Source organism: Scyliorhinus canicula, chromosome 5 (assembly GCF_902713615.1).
Source record: "Scyliorhinus canicula chromosome 5, sScyCan1.1, whole genome shotgun sequence".
Lineage (NCBI taxonomy): Eukaryota > Metazoa > Chordata > Chondrichthyes > Carcharhiniformes > Scyliorhinidae > Scyliorhinus > Scyliorhinus canicula.
The window spans coordinates 191094166-191119800 of NC_052150.1; the positions used below are offsets into that span (position 1 = coordinate 191094166).

At 43.3% G+C, this 25635-nt stretch overlaps 1 protein-coding gene across 9 annotated transcripts in view; it reads right to left on the bottom strand.

The window, feature by feature from the left end:
* LOC119966499 (partitioning defective 3 homolog) overlaps positions 1–25635 on the bottom strand; it is a 939848-nt gene that overhangs the window by 517481 nt on the left and 396732 nt on the right. The gene's annotated exons all lie outside the window — the stretch shown is intronic.

A 25635-nucleotide genomic window follows, 5' to 3' on the forward strand; every position in this document is an offset into this window, starting at 1 on the left:
CCTTGTGCCCCCCACTCTTTATCAATCGACAGATGAACAAAGACAAACATGGGCTCACCGCAGGCAGAGACAAGGAAATTTACAATGAGGGATAAGGAACTGGAATAGAAACTAAATAAATACATTGTTTTGGTTTTTACAGGGGAAGATATAAAAGATCTTCCAGGAATATGAGACAAATCGAGGAACTATAAAGAGAGGAACAGAAATAAATTGGCAATTGTAAAAAAAAGTACTAGAGAACTTAATGGGATTCAAAGTTCAGAAATCCTATGACCTGATGACTTATATCCCAGAGTGTTGAAAGAGGTGGCTGTAGAGGTTGTGGATGCATCGGTGGCCACCTTCCAAAATTATTTGACTCCGGAATGTTTCCTGCAGATTGGAAGGTGGCAACGGTAACCCGACTATTTCAGGAGGGAGAGAGAAAACATGGAACTAGAGACCTGTTAGCCTGACATCAGCAGTATGGAAAATGCTCAAATCTATTATAAAGGATGTGCTAACTGAACACTTAGAAAATAATGGATTGGGCAAGACAGTATGGTTTCAGGAAAGGAATATGATGTTTAATAAACCTGTTGGGAGTTTGTTGAAGATATAACGAGCAGATAGATCTGGGCTAATAAGTGATTGTGGTGTACCTAGATATGGCTTTCAATAAAGTCCCATACAGGTTAGTAAACAAAATTAGAGAACTTGGGATTGGCGTAATATACTCGTATGGACTGAGAATTGATTAACGGACAGAAAACAGAGAGTAGAAATAAATAGGTCATTCCCAGTTTGGCAGGCTGTGACCCAATAGGGTACTACATGGATCAGTGCTTGAGTCCAAACTATTCACAATCTACATAAATGAAGTGGAGATAAAATGTAATATTTCCAAGTTTGCTGCAGACACAAAACTAGGTGGGAATGCGAGTTATGAGGGGAGGCAAAGAGGCTGTGAAGGGTATTGGATATGCTAAGTGAGTGGGCAAGAACATGGTAGGTGGAATATAATGTGGAAAATTGTGAAATTATCCACACAGTAGCACTGTGGTTAGCACTGTTGCTTCACAACGCTAGAGTCTCGGGTTCTATTCATGGCTTGGGTCACTGACTGTGCAGAGTCTGCACTTTCTCCCCACTTTGTCTGCGTGGGTTTCCTTCGGGTGCTCCGGTTTCCTCCCACAAGTCCTGAAAGAAATGTTTGTTAGGCGAATTGGGCATTCTGAATTCTCCCTCTATGTAGTCGAACAGGCGCCGAAGACTAGGAGCTTTCAACAGTAACTTCATTGCAGTGTTAATGTAAGCTTACTTGTGATACTATTAAAGATTGTATGAGATAATAAAAAAGGTTATTACTACATTGGTTGGAAAAGCAAAAATTCAAGTGTATCTTAAATGGTGAGTGATTGGGAAGTGTTGTTCACTGAAAGCTAACATGCAAAAGCAGCAATAAATTAGGAAAACGAATGGTATATCGGCCTTTATTGCAAGAGAATTTGAGTAAAGGAGTAAAGAAGTATTTCTGCAATTGTATAGAATCTTGGTGACATTGCACCTGGAGTATTGTGCACAGCAGTGGGCTCCTTCCCAAAGAAGGAAATGCTTACCATAGAGAGAGAGTGCAATGAAGGTTCACCAGACTGATCCCTGGATTGGCAGGATTGCTCAATGAGGAGAAATTGAGGCGCCTGAGTCTGTATTCTTTAGAAGAGCGTGTGAGCTCTTTGAGACATAAAAACTACTAATGTGGCTCAACAGGTTAGATGTAAAAGGATGGTTCCCCCGGCTGTGGGTTGAACCAGGCAGCAGGGTATCAGAATACGAGGTAGGCCATTTAGGTCGGCAAATGAGGAGAAATGTCTTCACTCAGAGAATTCTCTACCCCAGAGTGCTGTGGAGGATCAGCCATCGAGTATGTTCAAGATGGAGATGATTAGATTTCTAGATGGTGAAGACATCAAGCGGTATGGGGATAGTGTGGAAAAATTACGTTGAGATAGAAGATCAACCATGTTGAACAGTCGAGAGGCTGATTAGTCTAGCCCTGTTCCTATTTCCTTTGTTTCACAAAAGATCACTGTGATGATTTTTTAACACATGCCAGAATGCTTCAAGTAAATGTGTTCTCACATAGTATTGATGTTTATAATAATGAAATGTCCATACTTCTATTTCTGACAGTAATTAATACTTACTCATGATAATTAATAGAAAAATAACATTGCTGAAAAGAGAAACATGCTACCAAAGCTTTTCATCTTGCACTCATTGGGACAAACACAAGAATACCAAATTTACACAAACAGTAGAGGCTGCTGATTGATTGGCAAGTCGACTCGGAGGTGGTATCATGGATAAAGCATTGGGGAATGATAGAAACATAAAAAATAGGAGTAGGCTATTTGGCCCTTCGTGCCTGCTCCGCCACTCAATATGATGATGGCTGATCCTCTTCCGCAACGCCATCCTCCCACACCTTCCCCATACTGCCCGACACCCTCGGAGTCTAGAAATCTATCTATTTCCTTCATAAATATGTTCAGTGACTTGGCCTCCACAGCCTTCTGTGGTAGAGAGTTCCACAGGTTCACCACTCTCGAATGAAAACATTTCTCCTAATCTCAGTCTCGAATGGCCCAATTGAGACTGTGACCCCTTGTTCTAGATCCCTCCCGACCACAGGAAACAAGAGTGTTGAATCCAGTCTGTCCAGCCCTGTCAGAATTTTAAACATTTCGAACAGATCGGCTCTCATTCTTCTAAATCAAATACAGGCCCAGTCAGGCTCAATCTATCCTTATTCTACCATCCCAGAAATTAGTATGGTGAACCTTCACCTCATTTGCTCCATGGCAAGCACACACTCCACCCAGGCCCCTATGCAGCTGCAGTGAAATATTCCCTCTGCACTTAAGTCCTCTTGCAATGAAGGCCAACGTACCATTTATCTTCCTAACTGCTTGCTGTGCCTGCATGCTTTCTTTCAGTGACTGCTTTGCTAGGATACACTAGTATATCTTTGTACGTCAACATTTCCCGGTCTAGCACCATTTAAATAATACTCGACCATTCTGTTTCTCCATCTGAAGTGAATAACTTCATATCTATCCACATTATACTGCATCTGCCAAGCATTTACCCACTCACTCAACTTGTCTAAATCACCTTGAAGCCTTTTAACATCCTCTGGACCACTCACATCCCCACCACGTTTCTAGTCATCAGCAAATTTGGAAATATTACTTTTGGTTTCCTCATCAGTAAAGAGCGCGGAGTAAGAGAGGACAAGACTTCAAGAAAGAGCGCGGAGAGGGCGAGACTTCAGTAAAGAGTGCGGAGGGAGAGAGGGCGAGACATCAATAAAGAGCGTGGAGAGAGAGAGAGAGAGGGCGAGACTTCAGTAAAGAGCTCGGAGAGAGAGAGGGCGAGACTTCAGTAAAGAGCTCGGAGAGAGAGAGGGCGAGACTTCAGTAAAGAGCTCGGAGAGAGAGAGGACGAGACTTAATTAAAGAGAGCAGAGAGAGAGAGGGCGAGAGTTCAGTAAAGAGCAGGGAGAGAGGGCAAGACTTCAGTAAAGAGTGGGGAGAGAGAGAGGGGAGTCTTCAATAAAGAGCGGAGAGAGAGAGGCCGAGTCTTCAATAAAGAGCGCAGAGAGAGGGCGAGTCTTCAATAAAGAGCGGCGAGAGAGAGGGCGAGTCTTCAATAAAGAGCGTGGAGAGAGAGAGGGCGAGTCTTCAATAAAGAGCGTGGAGAGAGAGAGGGCGAGTCTTCAATAAAGAGCGCTCTCGGGTAAGACAGCTGTTTGTCTGTTTCAAAAATAACGGTATTGTGACGTCACAGGAGACTGTAACCTGATTGGCTGAAAGGCAGACTGGGCTAAATTTGAATATTTAGAGTTACTGATTTAAATACTAGTTTTGATTTGACTTAGATTACTATTTTTAAGTTGATTTGAATTACAATTTAAAAAATTTTTAATTTGACTTAAAATAACTATTTTGGGTTGATTTAAATGACTAAAATATTTAATTTGATTTAAATAACTTTTTTAATTTCAATTAAATAACTATTTTTAATTTGTTGTCAGATCAAGAGGGATAAATACTCGGTTTTTAAAAAAAATCTAATTAAATAGTACATTGGGATTGGATTTAATCTGACACAAATACCTCTTTCTAAAGTTTAATTTCAAAAGGTTTAATTTAAAGGAATAATTCATGGCAGGACAGCTCCAAGGCATGATCTGCTCCTCTTGCTCCATGTGGCAGGCTGGGGACTGTTCCAGTTCCCAGCGTCAGGATGTGTGCAGGAAGCGTCTCCAGTTATAGGTTCTGGAAGCTCGAGTTTCAGAGCTGGAGCGGCGGCTGGAGACACTGTGGAGCATCCGCAAGTCGGAGAGCATCGTGGATCGCACAGATAGAGAGGTGGTCACACTGCAGGCTCAGACTCCGCAGGCTGGAAGGGAATGGGTGACAGACACCAGACAGAGCAAGAGAGATTTAGGCAGGTACTGCAGGAATCTCCTGTGGCCAATCCCCTGCAGAACAGATATACAGCTTTGGATACTGTTCAGGGGAATGGCCTCTCAGGGAAAACAGCAACAGCCAAACTCGTGGCACCACAGTTGGTTCTGCTGCAGAGGGGAGGGGTGATAAGTGTGACAGTGCAATACCTATAGGGGATTCAACTGTAAGGGGAATAGACAGGCGTTTCTGTGGCCGCCAAAGAGACTCTAGGATGGTGTGTTGCCTCCCTGATGCTAGGGTCAAGGATGTCTCGGAGCAGGTACAGGACATTCTGGAGGGGGAGGATGAACAGCCAGCAATCGTGGTACACATCAGTACAAATGACATAGGTTTAAAAAAAAGGGATGAGGTCCCAAAAGCAGAATACAGGGAGCTAGGAAGGAAGTTAAGAAATTGGACCTCAAAAGGTAGTGATCTCAGGATTACTACCGGTGCCACGAGCTAGTCAGAGCAGAAATGACAGGATATATTGGATGAATACGTGGCTGAAGAGATGGTGTCAGGGGGAGGATTTCAGATTCCTGGTGCATTGTGACCGGTTATGGGGGTGGTGGGACCTGTACAAACTAGACGGGTTACACCTGGGCAGGACTGGAACTGATGTCCTAGGGCAGGGGTGGGCAAAAATTTAAATTTTTTAATTACGGTTAATGGGGGGGGGGGGGGTGTTGGGTTACTGGTATAGGGTGGATACGTTGATTTGAGTAGGGTGATCATTGCTCGGCACAACATGTGTTTCATGTGAAGTTTCTACTTTAAAATATTAATTAATAAAAATTAATTGCTTTTTTTTCTTTAAACTGAGTTACTTTGTTTTTCAAATAAATGTGTTTCATGTAAAGTTTCTACTTTAAAATATTAATTAATAAAAATTAATTGCTTTTTTTTCTTCAAAAACCTTTTATTTTGGCTATTTTAAATATTAATTATTTTACTTAATATACTATGCGGCCCTTTAAAATTGTGAATTTCTGAATGTGGCCCTTGCACAGAAAAGTTTGCCCACCCCTGTCCTAGGGGGACTATTTGCTGGAGCGGTTGGGGAGTGTTTAAACTAATGTGGCAGGGGGCTGGGAACCGATGCAGGAAGTCGGAAGGTAGTAAAACAGGGACAGAAACAAAAGATAGTAAGGGGGAAAGTGTAAGGCAGAGAAGCCATAGTCAAAAATCAAAAACGCCGACAGTACAAGGTACAATGACTGAGGGTAGCTCAGTGAATAGGTCCAGTAATACTAAAAGGAATAAAATGGGAAGTAAAAACATAAATCGAAAGCGACGCGGCAGGTTGTTACATGAAGATATGGGTTCAACGACAAGGAAAATTAGGAGAAAAGTTAAGAGGAAAAATAACTTAGGAGAGCAGCACGGTAGCATTGTGGATAGCACCATTGCTTCACAGCTCCAGGGTCCCAGGTTTGATTCCCGGCTTGGGTCACTGCCTTTGCGGAGTCTGCACGTTCTACCCGTGGGTTTCCTCCGGGTGCTCCGGTTTCCTCCCACAGTCCAAAGATGTTCAGGTTAGGTGGATTGGTCATGGGAAGTTGCCCATAGTATCCAAAATTGCCCTTAGTGTTGGGTGGGGTACTGGGTTATGGGGATAGGGTGGAGGTGGGGGCTTGGGTAGGGGGTTCTTTCCAAGAGCCAGTGCAAACTGGATGGGCCGAATGGCCTCCTTCTGCACTGTAAATTCTATGAAAAATGGTTACAGATCAAGGTGTTAAGATTCAAAACAGAGATATAAAAGCCAACATAAGTGTACTTTACCTGAATGCTCGTAGTATTCGGAATAAGGTAAATGAGTTGATGGCGCAAATCATTGTCAATGACTATGATTTAGTGGCCATTAATGAAACATGGTTAAAGGATGATCACGATTGGGAGTTAAATATCCAAGGATATCAAACTATCCGGAGGGACAGAGTGAATGGTAAGGGAGGTGGTGTAGCTCTGTTATTTAAGGATGACATTAGGGCAATAGTAAGAGATGACATCGGTGCTATGGGGGATAACGTTGAATCCATTTGGGTGGAAATCAGGAATAGTAAGGCAAAAAAGTCACTGATCGGAGTAGTCTATAGGCCACCAAATAGCAACATGAGAGTGGGGCATGCAATAAACAAAGAAATAACTGATGCACGTAGAAATGGTACAGCAGTTATCATGGGGAATTCAATCTACATGTCGATTGGTTTAACCAATCGGTCAAGGCAGCCTTGAGGAGGAGTTTATAGAATGCATCTGCGATAGTTTCCTATAACAGTATGTAATGGAACCTACGATGGAACAAGCGGTCCTGGATCTGGTCCTGTGTAATGAGACAGGATTGATTAATGATCTCATATAGTTAGGGATCCTCTTGGAAGGAGCGATCACAATATGGTGGAATTTAAAATACAGATGGAGGGTGAGAAGGTAAAATCAAACACTAGTGTTTTGTGCTTAAACAAAGGAGATTACAATGGGATGAGAGAAGAGCTAGCTAAGGTAAACTGGGAGCAAATACTTTATTGTGAAACAGTTGAGGAACAGTGGAGAACCTTCCAAGCGATTTTTCACAGTGCTCAGCAAAGGTTTATACCAACAAAAAAGGACGGACGGTAGAAAGAAGGAAATCGACCGTGGATATCTGAGGAAACAAGGGAGAGTATCAAATTGAAGGAAAAAGCATACACAGTGGCAAAGATTAGTGAGAGACTAGAGGACTGGGAAATCTTTAGGGGGCAACAGAAAGCTACTAAAAAAGCTATAAAGAAGAGTAAGATAGTTTGTGAGAGTAAACTTGCTCAGAATATAAAAACAGATAGTATAAGTTTCTACAAGTATATAAAACAAAAAAGTGTGGCTCAGGTAAATATTCGTCCTTTAGAGGATGAGAAGGGAGATTTAATAATGGGAGATAAGAAAATGGCTGAGGAACTGAACAGATTTTTTGGGTCGGTCTTCACAGTGGAAGACACAAATAACATGCCAGCGACTGATAGAAATGAGGCTATGACAGATGAGGACCTTGAGAGGATTGTTATCACTAAGGAGGGAGTGATGGGCAAGCTAATGGGGCTAAAGGTAGACAAGTCTCCTGGCCCTGATGGAATGCATCCCAGAGTGCTAAAAGAGATGGCTAGGGAAATTGCAAATACACTAGTGATAATTTACCAAAATTCACTAGACTCTGGGGTGGCCCGGCAGATTGGAAATTATCAAACGTGACACCACTGTTTTAAAAAGGAGGTAGGCAGGAAGCGGGTAATTTTCGGCCAGTGAGCTTAACTTCGGTAGTAGGGAAGATGCTGGCATCTATCATCAAGGAAGAAATAGCGAGGCATCTGGATGGAAATTGTCCCATTTGGCAGACGCAGCATGGGTTCATAAAGGGCAGGTCATGCCTAACTAATTTAGTGGAATTTTTTGATGACATTACCAGTGCGGTAGATAACGGGGAGCCAATGGGTGTGGTATATCTGGATTTCCAGAAAGCCTTTGACAAGGTGCCACACAAAAGGTTGCTGCATAAGATAAAGATGCATGGCATTAAGGGTAAAGTAGAGGATAGAGGATTGGTTAATTAATAGAAAGCAAGGGGTGGGGATTAATGGGTGTTTCTCTGATTGGCAACCAGTGGTGTCCCTCAGGGATCAGTGTTGGGCCCACAATTGTTCACTATTTACATCGATGATTTGGAGTGGGGGACCAAAGGCAATGTGTCCAAGTTTGCGGACGGCACTAAGATGAGTGGTAAAGCAAAAAGTGCAGAGGATACTGGAAGTCTACAGAGGGATTTGGATAGGTTAAGTGAATGGGCTAGGGTCTGGCAGATGGAATATAATGTTGACAAATGTGAGGTCATCCATTTTGGTAGGAATAACAGCAAACAGGATTATTATTTAAATGATAAAATATTAAAGCATGCTGCTGTGCAGAGAGACCTGGGTGTGCTAGTCCATGAGTCGTAAAAAGTTAGTTTACAGGTGCAACAAGTGATTAAGAAGGCGAATGGAATTTTGTCCTTCATTGCTAGAGGGATGGAGTTTAAGACTTGGTAGGTTATGCTGCAATTATATAAGGTGTTAGTGAGGCCACATCTGGAGTATTGTGTTCAGATTTGGTCTCCTTACATGAGAAAGTACGTACTGGTGCTGGAGAGTGTGCAGAGGAGATTCACCAGGTTAATCCCAGAGTTGAAGGTGTTGGATTACGAGGTGAGGTTGAGTAGACTGGGACTGTACTCGTTGGAATTTAGAAAGATGGAGGGGAGATCTTATAGAAACATATAAAATTATGAAGGGAATAGATAGGATAGATGCAGGCAGGTTGTTTCCACTGGTGGGTGCAAGCAGAACTAGGGGGCATAACCTCAAAATAAGGGGAAGTAGATTTAGGACTGCGTTTGGGAGGAACCTCTTCCCCCAAAGGGTTGTGAATTTATGGAATTCCTTGCCCAGTGAAGCAGTTGAGGCTCCTTCATTAAAAGTTTTTAAGATAAGGATAGATAGTTTTTTAAAGAATAAAGGGATTAAGGGTTATGGTGTTCGGGCTGGAAAGTGGAGCTGTGTCCACAAAAGATAAGCCATGATCTCATTGAATGGTGGAGCAGCTAGTTCTTACGTTCTTCTTGTGTTCATCCAAATGATTGAAGGGCCTTGTGAATAGCTGGGACCCAAGCACTGATCCCTGCGGGACCCCACTAGTCACTACCTGCCATTTCGAAAAAGGCCCATTTATTCCTACTCTGTTTCCTGACTGCTAGCTCATTCTCAATCCATTACCACAAATGACATGTGCTTCAATTTTGCACACTAGCCTCTTATGTGGGACTTCATCAAATGTTTTCTGAAAATCAAAATACACCACATCCAATGGTTCTTTCTTATCCATTCTACTAGTTGCATCGTCAAAAATATCCAGTACGTTTGTCAAACACTATTTCCCCTTCATAAATCTAGTAAGAACTTCCTTCACCTGAGGAGGGAGCAGTGGTCCGAAAGCTAGTGTTTGAAACAAACCTGTTGGACTTTAACCTGGTGTTGTAAGACTTCTTACTGTGCTCACCCCAGTCCAACTCCGGCATCTCCACATCATTCATAAATCTATGTCAACTTTGTCTAATCCCATTGATATTTTTAAGACGCCTGTTGTCATATCCCTAGTAATCAACTTTAGCATTTTCCCTACTACTGATGTTTGACTAAATGGTCTGTAATTCCCTGCTTTCAAACGGAAATTGGATGGGCACATGTGGGAAATAATCTTGCAGGACCATGGGGTCAGAGCAGAGAAACAGGACTGACTGGATTGTTCTACAGAGAGCTGGCATGCGCTTGATGGACTAAATCGCAGCCTTCTGTGCAATAATGGCACGACTCTACAACAGGGATGACTTGAAAATGGGATTCTTCTGGATGGGTGAGAAAGAACATCCCAACTCTTATTGTGTTTGTGTTACAAAACCCTGATCAATGAAGCAATGAAGCATTCTGAGCTTAAACACCATTTTGAATGCAAACACATGGAATACATTGGAAAGCCCTCTCAGCTTTTTGAGAACAAATACAAAGAACTGATCGACAATAATAACACTACGCATTTGATTGCTACTGGTGCAAGAAAAATCTCATGCAACAGGCTACACATACAAGGTTTCATCACTAGTAGCAAAGACTGGGAAGTTCGCACTCGCAGAAAACTTGATCAAGTTGTCACAACCTCAGAAGAGACGAGTAACCATTTTTTCCAGGTATTTACTCATAATTGAAGACACAAGGTTTACTGTTTACAATATAACAACTTTACTCCACAAAAATCACAGAACATGAATATGAAGAACTACTCTCTATCTGAACAGTCAGGCAGATTAAATATATCAAAAATATAATGAACACAATTACTTCGACTCTGATTGAACTTCTCGACCCAGATTTCCTTCTCCACAAATGGAAGTTAACCATTTGGTCCGAATACTGCTTTGAAGATTCACATAAGGAGTCACATTTCTGGGGTCTTCTGCTTATTTCCCTTAAGATTGTCCCTTCAAATCTCCTCCAAACATCCCACAGTTCGACCTCCCAGTTCAACACAGGCTTGGCTTGCGTACCCACCTGGAATCAGAACCCTCCCGGACCTTATGCTCTTTAATCCTGGAGTTGTGCATCTAGGAATTCTCAGTTTGGCTATCCTGGAAGTGCAAACTCACTGCTAATTGAGAACCATACACAGGCATCTTTTCCCTCTCAGGCAGCTTGGTCACATGGTCATTTACTGGAAGCAGGTTGCTGTACACAAGAACTCATCTTCCAGGGATTCTGATTTTTTTAAAGGGACCACTACCCTAGTATAAGATATGGAGCCTTCCCCAGAAACACATGGGCCATCACAAAGTCTACTACAAAAATGCTGGAAAACATCATGTTTGGGGAAAAGACAAGGAATGCCATTGATAAGTCTCTCCTTTCGAATGCCACTGTTCATCATTAAATAACATTTATGGCTACAAATGTGAGATATCAGCTGTTCAGCATCCTATGTCAAAGCCAGTACTTCTTGCTCCAAATTGGAGGATCCATCTATATAGTGAGTGATGACAGGTATGAATGGTCAGGGAAAGGACATGATAAAGTTTTGTTCTGCCGCTGTCTGCGTGCAATCCAAACAGACTGAGTTATTTTGGGGATATTGAATAATGTTATTGGGAAAAATAAAGTGGACTGGACACAATGTGTCGGGTTTTTTATTTTTTTACTGACGGCGCTACAGCAATGACTGGCTAGCTGAAGGGCCTATTTGCAGGTGTCCAAGCAGTTAAACCACTGGCAGCAGCAACAAGGTCTGAATTGAGGCTATCTATATCCACCTCTTTTGATGGTAGCTTGGCAATTCTCTGGAACTTGCATCAGACAGGTTACTGAAGCTGGCATCAAGCAAGAAGTTTGTTGGACCTTTGGCTTGACGAGCTGCCCGAGTATCCTGAATTAGCCAATTCAACTCCGATACACTTACGGACATTCACAACAATATACAGCTGCGAGATTGGATTTTTGATATTCATGGAGCTGAAAACAAAGAGGCATCTGCTGAACATGGAGCCAGATAGGAGACGGAATGGCTCCAGCTTGGATCGAGATATCACCCTATTAGTATTTGATTAAAAACAATATCATTGTTCCCATTAATTCTGATGAGCGTGTTGGCAGTGGTCACTGAAATCTGATGTGGTAGGACAAGTCGGTGGTCCACAGGCTTCTTGTCCCACTTAAGTGGTCAGCAGAATTAAAAAGTTTGAGAACTACTGCCGAATACATAAGAACATAAGAACTAGGAGCAGGAGTAGGCCATCTGGCCCCTCGCGCCTGCTCCACCATTCAATGAGATCATGGCTGATCTTTTGTGGACTCAGCTCCACTTTCCGGTGAACATCATAACCCTTAATCCCTTTGTTCTTCAAAAAACTATCTATCTTTACCTTAAAAACATTTAATGAAGGAGCCTCAACTGCTTCACTGAGCAAGGAATTCCATAGATTCACAACCCTTTGGGTGAAGAAGTTCCTCCTAAACTCAGTCCTAAATCTACTTCCCCTTATTTTGAGGCGATGCCCCCTAGTTCTGCTTTCACCCGTGAGTGGAAACAACCTGCCCGCATCTATCCTATCTATTCCCTTCATAATTCTATATGTTTATATAAGATCCCACCTCATCCTTCTAAGTTCCAACGAGCACAGTCCCAGTCTACTCAACCTCTCCTCGTAATCCAACCCCTTCAGCTCTGGGATTAGCCTGATGAATCTCCTCTGCATACCCTCCAGTGCCAGTACGTCCTTTCTCAAGTAAGGAGACCAAAACTGAACATAATACTCCAGGTGTGGCCTCACTAACACCTTATACAATTGCAACATAACCTCCCTAGTCTTAAACTCCATCCCTCTAGCAATGAAGGACAAAATTCCATTTGTCTTCTTAATCACCTGTTGCACCTGTAAACCAACTTTCTGTGACTCATGCACTAGCACACCCAGGTCTCTCTGCACAGCAGCATGCTTTAATATTTTATTGTTTAAATAATAATCCTGTTTGCTGTTATTCCTACCAAAATGGATAACCTCACATTTGTCAACATTGTATTCCATCTGCCAGACCCTAGCCCATTCACTTAACCTATCCAAATCCCTCTGCAGACTTCCAGTATCCTCTGCACTTTTCGCTTTACCACTCATCTTAGTGTCATCTGCAAACTTGGACACATTGCCCTTGGTCCCCAACTCCAAATCATCTATGTAAATTATGAACAATTGTGGGCCCAACACGGGTCCCTGAGGGACACCACTAGCTACTGATTGCCAACCAGAGAAACATCCATTAATCCCCACTCTTTGCTTTCTATTAATTAACCAATCCTCTATCCATGCTACTACTTTACCCTTAATGCCATGCATCTTTATCTTATAGAACATAGAACATAGAACAGTACAGCACAGAACAGGCCCTTCGGCCCTCAATGTTGTGCCGAGCCATGATCACCCTACTCAAACCCACGTATCCACCCTATACCCGTAACCCAACAACCCCCCCCCTTAACCTTACTTTTATTAGGACGCTACGGGCAATTTAGCATGGCCAATCCACCTAACCTGCACATCTTTGGACTGTGGGAGGAAACCGGAGCACCCGGAGGAAACCCACGCACACAGGGGGAGGACGTGCAGACTCCACACAGACAGTGACCCAGCCGGGAATCAAATCTGGGACCCTGGAGCTGTGAAGCATTTATGCTAACCACCATGCTACCCTGCAGCAACCTTTTGTGTGGCACCTTGTCAAAGGCTTTCTGGAAATCCAGATATACCACATCCATTGGCTCTCCATTATCTACTGCACTGGTAAGGTCCTCAAACAATTCCACTAAATTAGCGGATTCTATTAAATTAAATACCAAGTTCAACCACTTGTTCACTATCCCACTTTCCGTGCCCACAAAACCCAATGGGGAAATCACATTAACACACGTGGCTTTCATGGCAATTTTAATGGAGGACCTTCGCCACTAAATTTAGAAAAACAAATCTGCACCACTTAATAGCTATACTGGCAAATCTATTCATCAATGTATATTTAATGCAATCAAACTAACTAACTGAATCATCAAGCTAATTATAATCAAATTCATCATCATCCGTACAATTACACACTGCTTCCACACACATCGAACTGACCTGCTCAAAAGCAGAATTACCAGGCTGGAGAACAAGACTGCTCACACTTTTGACATTTGTATCAGTCCCAAGATAGATTTGCATAATGATGTTTTTAGAAGGGTGCAGTGTTGGTGGTGGTTGGGGCGGGGGGGGGGGGGGGGGGGGGGGGGGGGGGGGGGTTGGGGGGGTTGGATGCTGCAGTGAAATAAATTGAACAGATTAAATTCTGATCTCCTTCACCCCTCCCTTGGTATTTCCCATGATAGATATCATCTTGATCTCCTCCTGAAGTCTTCGCCTTCACAGAATCCACTCCTTAGTCCAGGGGAGTCATGGGATGAATTGGAGAATTTCCCTCCTGTACCATCAAGAAACTGCTGAATATATTGGATACCACAAAGGTGTCCAATGCAAGAGCAACTTGTGTTCCAGAACTAGCTGCACCTTTAGCCACGCTCTTCTAGTACAGCTACAAGACAGACACCTACCCGACAATGTGACAAATTACCCAGGCATGCCCAGTCCACAAAAAAAGTAACAAATCCAATCCTACCAATTACCATTGCAGCAACTTGCTCTCACTCATCATCAAAGTAATGGAAAGTGTGGTTGGTAGTGCTATCAAGCAGCACCTATTCAACAAAAAAGGTTAAGGCAAATTTGCATGGTCCCAGTTGACCATAGGCTGCTTTCCCCTTTGTTGGGGAGAGCTGACTGGCGGTGATGGAATCCGAGGATCACCACACCTCAGGCGAGGCGCACGGTTGAGAAGGTGAGAATTCATATTCAACATAAGAACATAAGAACATGTAGCAGGAGGAGGCTATTTGGCCCTTCAAGCTTATTCTGCTTTCCCTATATGGACCGTAGTGGGTAGGATTTCAAACAATGATGAATCAGAGATCAGGAAGGAGATAGAGAACCTAGTGGCGTGGAGTAACAACAATAATCGCTCCCTCAGTATCAGCAAAACTAAGGAGTTGGTCATTGACTTCAGCAAGTGAAGTATCATACACACCCCTGTCTGCATCAATGGTGCCGCGGTGGCGATGGTTGACAGCTTCAAATTCCTAGATGTGCACATCACCGAAAATTTGTCCGAGTCCACCCAAGTCAATGCTACGACCAAGAAAGCGCAATAGCACCTATACTTCCTCAAGAAACTAAGGGAATTTGGCATGTCCACATTGACTCCTACCAATTTTTACAGATGCACTATAGCATCCCATCTGGTTGCATCACAGCTTGGTTTGGCAACTGCTCGGCCAAGACTGTAAGAAATTACCATGTCATGAACACAGCCCAGTCTTTCATGTGAACCCGCCTCCCATCCACTATCTCTGTCTACACCACCCGCTGCCTTGGGAAAGCATGCCAAAGCATCGGGGCCTCACGGTAGCATGGTGGTTAGCATCAATGCTTCACAGCTCCAGGGTCCCAGGTTCGATTCCCGGCTGGGTCACTGTCTGTGCGGAGTCTGCACGTTCTCCCCGTGTCTGCGTGGGTTTCCTCCGGGTGCTCCGGTTTCCTCCCACAGTCCAAAGATGTGCAGGTTAGGTGGATTCGCCATGCTAAATTGCCCGTAGTGTAAGGTTAAGGGGGGGGATTGTTGGGTTACGGGTATACGGGTTACGTGGGTTAAGTAGGGTGAGCATTGCTCGGCACAACATCGAGGGCCGAAGGGCCTGTTCTGTGCTGTACTGTTCTATGTTCTCTATGTTCATGCAGCATAACAAAGACCCCTCCCACCTAGGTTATTCTCTCTTCCAACTTCTTCCATCGGACAGGAGATACAAAAGATACAAGAGAACACACACTCAGATTCAAAAACAGCTCCCCCCCCCACCCCCCCACTGCTACCAGACTCCTGAATGACCCTCTTATGGACTGAACTGATCACTCCACGCATCTTCTCTACTGAGTAGCACTGCACTCCGTATGCTTCACCCGATGTCTATGTATTTACATTGTGTATTTATTGTATGTTCGAATTTTTCATGTACGGAGCGGTCTGCCTGGACTGTGTGCAGAACAATACTTTTCACTGCACCTTGGCAGCCATTTGGCCAATTCATGCTGTGCAGATCTAGTCAGTGGTAAAATAATGCGCAATCAGACATACTTTTGCGTGTCTTTGACCACCATACATGCATAAATGAATGTAGTGAGCAACGAGGATGAATCCTGTTACATATGTCGCAAGGCAGTAATTTCACTGACTCCAAGAGAATATACCCTCATCAATTTCAGACATTCACCTTTTTTCAAAAATAAGATAGCTTTAATTGCATTGGCCCTGATTTAACCTGGATTAGGTACAGTGATACCAACTACAGTGAGTTTATGTTCCCATAACACCTCACAACATATACAGTGACGGACAGTTTTATCTTCCTAGACGAGAATAAGTTTAAATTAACGAGTCCCACAGACAGCCTGGAAAGACTCAATTCTTTCCAACTAATTTGATATTTTACAAACTAAAATCTATAAAGAATGGTTGTGATCACAAGTTGGGCACAATAAAGTCAGTGTTCTATTTGCCATCGGCTGTATTGAATTCATTGCCACAGCTTTCTGTCTAAAATACTCATTTCATACTTCAAGCACATGCCATTTCTTTCTACCACAGCCTATCTATGGAGCTAAGATATAAAATATTAATTTCTCAAAAGATTAAACATGCATAAATAACCTTAGAAGTATTTACTGCATAAAAATTTAAATGCCCCACGGAATTTCTTGCAGACAAATTCCAGCTGGATTTTTCAAAACTGGGTTTCCGGGAGAGGCTGAAGATGGGAAATTAAGGATTGTATCAAATGCTCCATCTTCAGAAGAGGTATCAGCAACCCTCAGTTTGTGGAAGAACACAAAAGCCATTGCAGTGTTGGAATCAAAGTATTGCAGAGACAGCAGATTCTCACCTGCAAGCTCTCAATTTAGTGAGACTTTTTTTTGTCAGGGATGTTTTTGATGACAAATAGGATCAGTTATGGAAGTTATCAATCTCGGGATCGATTTCAGCTGCAGTCCACGGAACACTGACTTGGATACATTCCACATTGTTACTAGGTTCCTTTCAGTTTGGAAGGTTTCATTGACTTTTTTTTCTTTTTTACCTCCCGGAGAGAAAGCTATTGTACTTGTGCTCCATTTATACTCATTTTAAGGTTTTCAGCTTTGTGGGTGACACCTTCGATATTTTTTTTTCAATAAATTTTTTCTCGAGTTGCAGGGCACCTGAAATTTTTGAAATAATGACATCCAGGGACAGATTCACAATGTGTGCAGCATGCAGAGACAGGGTATAATTTAAACAGGGTATTCATTGAGGAGGAGTACACATACACAAAGTATCACACAGCTGCGTTGCCGGAGAACTGCTGTGTCAGGATATGCAGACATGCCCATAATGAGATACAGGCAGGTAGCTAATGAACACAGAGAACAGGACATAACCAATCAGCAGACAGAAGACTCGGGGGTGGTTTCCCACTATAAAAGGCACGAGGCACTCACACTCTGCCTCTTTCCACTGATGAACATCTCCAGAGTGAGTCAGTATATATCACATAACACCTCCAGCACGTGGCTGAGAGCCAGTCTGGTTGAGTCAGACAGAGCAATCACACTTAGGCTAGCAGAGAGTCGAACTCACAGAGAACTGTGCTAACTGTGTGACAGGTTCATTAAATCAGATTTAACTAACTTCAAGGTCTGGAGTATCTATCAGTTAGAGCTGCATACAGTTGCAGCCCGTATTATCTCAGTATGCTTAACACGACATGATGAGCATGAAAATCAGCTGTTCCGAATGCTGAACAGATGCAAGGAGATAGGTTCTAGGAGGTGGCCACCCCACAGATAGAATGGAATACTGAAGCAGAAGACAGGAAATGGGTGACCACCCCTTAAAAGCCCTGGTCTTGGCCAATGCTTTTCCACTCATATATGTGGCTGGTTCAGCCAACGTTTGGTTAATGGTGACCCCAAGATGGTGGTTGATATGGCAATGATAGTACTGTTGAAGGTCAAGAGGATGTGGCTGTGGTTTCCAGTGTTTGGGGTGAATATATGGAAAAACGTTGCGGGTCTGGATTTGCTAAGTGGGCACGCAGTCATTGATGCTGATGCTATAAAACAAGAATCGGATATAGGGCTCGGTATTTATGAGTAAATAATCATGGCATGGCAAAACACATTACTGACTGGGAAGTGTGCGAGTTCCAAGAGAACAGGCATTTGCTAAGTAGTGGGAAACTCCACATGAGGACTTATCAGCAACCATCAGCACAAAACTCAGCGACCGCACTGTTTCTTTGGGACCAACGCAGGGAGCAAAAATGGGAAGGGTGCAAATGTTTCTGGAAATGGAAACAGGCTGCCAGAACTTTCTACCACATATGAAAAATGAAAAATGAAAATCTCTTTATTGTCACGAGTCGGCTTCAATGAAGTTACTGTGAAAAGCCCCTAGTCGCCACATGCCGGCGCCTGTCCGGGGAGGCTGGTACGGGATTCGAACCGTGCTGCTGGCCTGCTTGGTCTGCTTTAAAAGCCAGCAATTTAGCCCAGTGAGCTAAACCAGCCCCTGGCAAAACCAGCCCCTGTAGTAGCTGATGTGAAACGCTGTGGTTATGGGAAGATAGATAACCTCCCCTGTGCCATCAAAACAGCAGCAATGCTGATCACTAATAATCCAACAATGTTCAACTCCATTTGAAACTTTTCTAAAGCAGCCTACACTAGCCTTTGGCAAGAGCTTGATAACATGCAGCGCAAATAAATGACAGGTAACAGTTTTTCCATATATTCACCCCAAACACTGGAAACCACAGCCACATCCTCTTGACCTTCAACAGTACTATCATTGCCATATCAACCACCACCTTGGGGTCACCATTAACCAAATGTTGGCTGAACCAGCCACATAGGGCAGCACGGTAGCATGGTGGTTAGCATAAATGCTTCACAGCTCCAGGGTCCCAGGTTCGATTCCGGCTGGGTCACTGTCTGTGCGGAGTCTGCACGTCCTCCCCGTGTGTGCGTGGGTTTCCTCCGGGTGCTCCGGTTTCCTCCCACAGTCCAAAGATGTGCGGGTTAGGTGGATTGGCCATGATAAATTGCCCGTAGTGTCCTAAAAAGTAAGGTTAAGGGGGGGGGGTTGTTGGGTTATGGGTATAGGGTGGATACGTGGGTTTGAGTAGGGTGATCATTGCTCGGCACAACATCGAGGGCCGAAGGGCCTGTTCTGTGCTGTACTGTTCTATATATGAGTGGAAAAGCATTGGCCAAGACAAGGGCTTGTTGCAATCACTGTTCAACTCAAGATCCCAAATGTCTTCACAGAGGCACAACAAAAAAAAGCAAAGAGCTGAAACATTAGCTTTTAGGAGAGGCATTCCAAAACTTGCGTCAGAGAATCTCGCTTTCAAGAGGGTCTTAGGGAGAAGAAATGCAGTGGGCCAATCGAGTGACAAAGATGTTCTGGGAGAGAATTCCAAAACATGCAACCTATACAGTTGAAGGCACAACATTAACCATGACTCAAGTGGAGGCTGAGGGATCAGAAAGCTCATGGGGGGGGGGGGGGGGGGGGGGGGTAGAGTTGGAGGCATGGAGATTAGAGATAGTGTGGCAATAAAAGGGGTTTAAAAAGGGGTTTAAAAAGGAAATGAAGAGATATCCATACTTTAGCACATTCGTGTTTATTTCTATTCGCAGTTTCACAGCAGGGTCACGAGACTTTACCAAAATCCAGATGATAATTGTCACTTTTGACTTCCAGATTAACTGGGCTGTCCCATTCTCTTTTTATTTAAAAGGACGCATTTCACTTTAGATCACTGACTGGGAACGCAGTGGACAGATGTAGTAACCCGCTCTCCAACAACGTCGCTGGAGCTCTTCCAGGGTTTCTAATTTGGAAAATATATTATACGGTCATGAATGCATTATAGAAGAAAACATGCTGACAGTTTATCAGATTATGCTTTGCAGTGCTGACAAATATATGGACTTTGTTAGTTGGGCTCAAACTTAATGTCACATTTAGCACGTAACAAGTTGAAGTAATATTTCATCTAGATGTGTGAATATGCACAGCACTAAGCACTTCAAAGTAAATGATTGATGAAAGTGAAGATAGTGCGATTTCCAATTAATATTTTGGTGAAGTAGTTTTGACATTTTCTTTACTGCAGAACATCCTCCAGAAGAATCAGTTGCACAATACAGTGCTGCACAATCCACTCATCTCTTACATGCTGTTCCTGATGACTTGGCCATTTGCAGCTTACACCAGCAGGACTTGCCTTTTGGAGACAGGGGCCTTTGTTGTTCATGGTATATATAAATGATTTGAAGGAAAATGTAGATGGTCTGATTCGTAAGTTTGAAGACAACACAAAGATTAGTGGAGCTGTGGACAGTGAAGAGGGCTTCCAGGGGAAACAGCAGGATACAGTTCAGTTGCAGACTTTGGTGGAGAAATGGCAGATGAAGTTTAATCTGGACAAATGTGAGGTCATGCATTTTGGAAGGGCTAATACAGGTGGGAATCATACAGTGAACAACAAATCTGGAGGAGCAATGACAGGCAGAGAGATCTGGATGTACAGGTCCACAGATCACTGAAAGTGGTAACGGAGGCGGTAAGGTAGTCAAGAAGGCATACAGTACACTTGCCTTCATCGGTCAAGTATAAAAATTGGCAAGTCATGCTGCAGCTGTACAGAACCATGGTTAGGCCACATTTCATTGTAATATTACATATTACAATTCTGGTCACCACACTACCAGTAGGATGCAGATGCTTCAGAGAGGGTGCAGAAGAGGTTTTCCAGGATGTTGCCTGGTCTGGAGGATATTAGCTATTATGAAAAGTTGGATAAACTCAGATTGCTTTCACTGGAACGACAGAGGTTGAGGGGCGACCTGATAGATTATGAGTGGCATGGCCAGAGTGGATAAACAGACGTTATTTCCCAGGGTGGAAGTCAATTACTGGGGAACATAGACACAAGGGGGGGAAGTTTAGAGGAGATGTGTAAGCCAAGTTTTTTCGGGCAGAGGGTGGTGAGTGCCTGAAACGTGCTGCCAGGGGAGGTGGTGGAAGCAGATACGATAGTGGCATTTAAGAGGCATCTTGATGACTACATGAATAAGTTGGGAATAGAGGGGTACAGACCCCAGAAGTGCAGACAGTTTTAATTTAGACAGGCACCATGCTTGGCACAAGCTTGGCACTCAAAGGGCCTGTTCCTGTGCTGTACTGTTCTTTGATACAAGTAACAGGATTAGATCAGCCATGATCTCAGCGAATGGGCAGATCTTGTCTGAGGGGCTGAATTACCTACTCCTGTTATTACATTCCTATCTACTCAAAGACAACCACCGAGGTTGTCCCAATTTATCAGGTTTTAGCTGATAAATGAAGACTAGGAGGTCATAAACTGACCCATAGCATGCACTAAACTGGGTGAAGCCATTTCAGGGGACAGGAGAGACAAAATATCATCAGAAAAGAGAAACAGGAGGCTGCAGAATATTTTCCTGACTCAACTGAAGAATGATAGCTTGAAAGGAAAAGGATGAAGGGAAAAGAAAAAAAACTTGGCTTTCATGACTTCAGTGTGTCCCAATGAGCTTTATCATACTTTTGATGTGTGGAAACTGTTGAAATGAGAAAACACCAACACTAATGCAATAGTGACCAGACAAGCCATTTTAATGATGTTGGCTGAGGGATGAATATTGACCAGGACACCAGGACAAATTCCCCTGCTCTTTGAAACAGTGCTGTAGGATTTTGTGGGGAGAGAAAGTGAGGCCCTGGTCTAAAGTCTCAGAAATAAATTAACAGCATGCATCTCAATTTAGTCTCATCACATCCTTCAAAAAGATCTCACAAGTGTTTCACACAAAAACTTGCATCAAAGGGAAAGCAACAGCCATTTCGTGCACATTTAGCCATCTCGGCCAAAGACCAAGAACATTCTGTTCTTAGAATTCGAACCATGAGATCTTTACCACATCCTTGAAGCACTCAAACAAGCAGGGTGTACTTCAGTTAAGTATCTCACCTGAAGAACTCAGCGCTCAGTATTGCGCTTATGTTTTGACCCAGACAATACATTCAGGCTCTGGAGTGGAGACCAAAAAACACAACCTACAGACTGAGAAGCAAAAAATATAGAACACTTGTGAAAAGAGGCAGGTGAGATCCTCTGAATCTTAAATTTGTAACACAATCATTTTTTAAAATGTATTAAAGTCCCGCCACACATCGAGGAACAGCTGCAATATTTTAAATTGAAACCTTACAATCATGTTCATAGATAATATCTTATCAACCCATCCTTTGGTAACCTCTATCTATGACCTTGAGCTATATTGTTACTCATGACTATTCAAAAATAAATTTAGAGTACCCAATTCTTTTTTCCAATTAAGGGGTAATTTAGCATGGCCAATCTACCTACCCTGTACATCTTTGGGTTGTGGGGGTGAGACCCACGCAGGTACGGGGAGAATGTGCAAACTCCACATGGACAGTGACCCGGGGCCAGGATTGTACTCGGGTTCTCGGCACTGTGAGGCAGCAGTGCTAACCACTGCGCCAGCGTGCCACCCAATTGTTTCTCATGATCGAGCATAAAGGTAAAATAAATGTAATGACAGTAGTCTCTTAGGCAATCACGTTTAAAAAAATTTATTGTAAACAAACTACAGTAGGTTTAGTTTTGTGTCGGAGATGTACCATCTGGAAACCACCCATGAAAGGAAATGTTTTCAGTCACATTATTGTGCAGGAAACCTAAACGTACAGTTTTCTTTAGTGAAAATTTGCATGAAAAAAATCAGCAATCAAGCGAGTGATTTTTGAGATGTATTTTAAGGATTTTCAGATCATTAAAAAAAACACAACTGCCTTAATTTATTTCAGTATAAGTGCAGCTGCTCCGTCTCCAAATGAAAAATAATAAAATTCAAAAGGAATTCCTTTCAGGAACAGGAGTTGGTTCACCAGGTCCTGCCACCCATCGCCCCGATGCTCACTGATGTAATTTGGTCCCCATTTATCCAACATCTTAATTTTAAAATCCTCATCTTTGTTTTCAAGACCTCTTCCTCCTCTTTACACCACTTGTCATGATATGCAAACATGCAGATAATGATATACAGACAGGCACAGACAGGCAGCTAATGAACACAGAGAACAGGACATGACCAATGAGCAGGCAGGACACTCAGGGGTGGTATCTCACTATAAAAGGCACGAGGCACTCACATTCCGCCTCTTTCCACTGATGAACATCTGCAAAGTGAGTCAGGGTGTATTTAAAGTATCACACCTCCAGAACGTGGCTCAGAGCTAGTCTGGTTCGATCAGACAGAGTAACCACACTTAGGTTAGCAGAGAGTCGAACTCGGAGAACTGTGCTAACTGTGGCTGGTTCAATAAATCAGATTGAACTAACTTCAAGGTCAGGAGTATATTTTGGTTGAAGCTGCATCCAGTTGCAGCCTGTGTTATCTCAGAGTACATAACTCTGAGGTAAGGGCAGCACAGTAGCATTGTGGATAGCACAATGGCTTCACAGCTCCAGGGTCCCAGGTTCGATTCCGACTTGGGTCACTGTCTGTGCGGAGTCTGCACATCCTCCCCGTGTGTGCGTGGGTTTCCTCCGGGTGCTCCGGTTTCTTCCCACAGTCCAAAGATGTGCAGGTTAGGTGGATTGGCCATAAATAAATTGCCCTTAGTGTCCAAAATTGCCCTTAGTGTTGGGTGGGGTTACTGGATTATTGGGATAGGGGGACGTGTTGACCTTGGGTAGGGTGCTCTTTCCAAGAGCTGGTGCAGACTCAATGGGCCGAATGGCCTCCTTCTGCACTGTAAATTCTATGATAAACCGACACCACTGAAATCTCCTCAAGCCACACAATCCTCAGATATCAGAGTTCCTTCAATTCCTGCTTCTTGAGCATCTCCAATTTTATTCATTTCCCCATTGAAGACCAGGCCTTCATTGACCAAAGATCTGAGCTGTGAATTCCATTCTAAACACTTCCCCTCTTGACAACTCTATCCATCTTTAAGATGTTCCTCTCAATCCACCTCTTTGACAAGGCTTTTGACAATTTGCCCTGACATTTCACGTAGCGCAGTGTCAAATTTATTTTGATAACACTTGAGAGCAGCCTTTGAAGGTTTCAGAGTTAAAGGCTCTATATCAATACAACCTGGTGCTTAGCTCCTCGAGCCTGCAGGCGGCATTTAATTTGAGGATGGTTGATTTTACCTCGACTTTTCTTCGCCACCTTTGATCCCTATCCCTCAAAAACCTTCACCGATAAAGGTTGCTTGATCTCAGTCTTGAAAATTTCAATTATCACAGCATTCACAGCCTTATCCATCATTTGAATTGGTGCTTCCTCGTTTCACTCCAGAACTGGCTGCTTTTGATTTTAAGATTGTATTACCTTTATCTAGATTCCCCTGCACATGAAATAGGGTAAATACCAAAAATAAACAACGATCAAACACTTTCTATCATTTTAAACACCCAAATTATATCACACCAACCTTCTAAACTCTGAAGAATAGAGGCCAAGTTTATTCAATTTGCCCTCTGAATTTGACCCTTTAAATTCAGGTATCACTCTGGTACAGTGCCCAAAATTGAGTGCAGTATTTCTGATGGATCTGAAGAAAGTTCAGTACAACTGAAGCATAAGAGTAGAGCTGATCAGGGATAGTGGAGTGCCTAGAGCCTGAGGAGGTAGGGGAGGTCATAACTGAATATTTTGCTTCAGTATTCACTCGAGAGAGAGAGAGAGAGAGGGACCTTGTTGCTCGTGGAACAGTGTGAACCAGGTTAAGAGACTCAAACAGGTTGATATTAAGGAGGAGGATGTCCTAGAAGTTTTGAAAAGCATCTGTATCCTGAGGCAGACAGGATATACCCAAGGTTATTGCGGGAAGCGAGGGAAGAGATTGCTGTGCCGTTGACGATGATCTTTGTATCCTCACTCTCCACTGGAGTAATAATGGAGGATTGGAGGGAGGCCAATGTTGTTCCCCTGTTCAAAAAAGGGAATAGAGAAATCCCTGGGAATTACAGACCAGTCAGTCTTACGTTTGTGGTGAGCAAAATATTGGAAAGGATTGTGAGAGATAGCACTGATGATTATTTAGAAAAGCATAGTTTGATTATGGCTTTGTGAGGGGCAGGTCATGCCTCACAAGCTTCAATGAATTATTTGAGGATGTGACGAGACATGTTGATGAAGGTCAGGCAGTGGATGTGACGTATATGGATTTCAGTAAGGCATTTGATAAGGTTCTCCATGGTAGACTCATTCAGGAAGCTAGGGGGCATGGGATACAGCGAAATTTGGCTGTCTGGATATAGAATTGGCTGGCCGAAAGAAGACAGAGAGTACTGGTGGATGGAAACAATTCCGCCCAGAGGTCGATAGCCAGTCGTGTCCCGCAGGGATCTGTTCTGGAACCTCTTCTCTTTGCGATTTTTATAAATGACTTAGCTGAGGAAATGGAAAGGTGGGTTAGTAAGTTTGCCGATAACACAAAGGTTGGTGGACTTGTAGATAGTGTCGAGGGAGGGCAGCACGGTGGCCTAGTGGTTAGCACAACCGCCTCACGGCGCTGAGGTCCCAGGTTCGATCCCGGCTCTGGGTCACTGTCCGTGTGGAGTTTGCACATTCTCCCTGTGTCTGCGTGGGTTTCGTCCCCACAACCCAAAAATGTGCAGAGTAGGTGGATTGGCCACGCTAAATTGCCCCTTAATTGGAAAAAATAATTGGCTAATCTAAATTTATTAAAAAAAAGATAGAGTCGAGGGCTGTTGCAGGTTACAACAGGACATTGACAGGATTCAGAGCTGGGCTGCGAAGTGGCAGGTGGAG